Source organism: Periplaneta americana, chromosome 10, assembly GCF_040183065.1.
Source record: "Periplaneta americana isolate PAMFEO1 chromosome 10, P.americana_PAMFEO1_priV1, whole genome shotgun sequence".
NCBI classification, from domain to species: domain Eukaryota; kingdom Metazoa; phylum Arthropoda; class Insecta; order Blattodea; family Blattidae; genus Periplaneta; species Periplaneta americana.
The window spans coordinates 177,748,138-177,748,945 of NC_091126.1; the positions used below are offsets into that span (position 1 = coordinate 177,748,138).

The following is an 808-nucleotide window of genomic DNA, read 5'->3' on the forward strand; positions in this document are numbered from 1 at the left end:
CTAATGTTTTCATCTGATGTCTAGTCTAGAAATGGTAAAAAAGGGATGAATTTTGAAACTCTGACAAAAGTACGATGATCAAATACATACATACACTAAAATACTGTACATGAAAATTTTAATAATAATAATAATAATAATATTTTATTATTAGAATATACCATATGTAACTGTAGGCCTACAGAAATTACAAAATAAGGAAAAGAAGCGACATACACACAGGTCATAGAAATAAACTTGTCTGAAACTAATTATTATAGATATATATTAATTTGTCCTACAGAATTTATCTGCAATATCAACACTTAATATTTTAGGAGAAAAATTCTCTCCGGCGCCGGGGATGGAACCCGTCAACATATATACGCCTAATTTGGAGTCAGGCCACAAAGGGAAACATCGAAGGAGGAAAGTTCGATCCGGTGCTGTGGATTGAATTCGGCGTAGCTCAGTGGTCAGAGCGCTTGGTACATAGAACCAAGGACCCGGGTTCGATCCCCGGCGCCGGAGCGAATTTTTCTCCTAAAATATTAAGTGAAACTAATTAGCTAGATTACTATAAAAGAAACAATATTTAGATAAAAAATTTAGAAAACAATATGTTCTATTTAATATAAACCTCTTCCCGTATGAGTAAAACTCATTACCAAGAAACGAAGATAATATTATACTTACAATGAAATTAAGTGAAGTACTGTATTTAGTAAAAACTTTATATATTATTAAGAAGTCAACATGAAAGTTTTGTAGGTTAACTTGTTAACAAAACAGAATAAGCTAAGAATCAAATGAAGTGAAATGAAGTACC

At 31.7% G+C, this 808-nt stretch overlaps 1 non-coding gene across 1 annotated transcript; it reads left to right on the plus strand.

Moving 5' to 3' along the window:
* The first annotated feature begins 437 nt into the window (after positions 1-437).
* Positions 438-510, plus strand: TRNAY-AUA (transfer RNA tyrosine (anticodon AUA)). Its single transcript has one exon. It is a non-coding gene; the product is annotated as a tRNA-Tyr (tRNA).
* Positions 511-808: the final 298 nt, after the last annotated feature.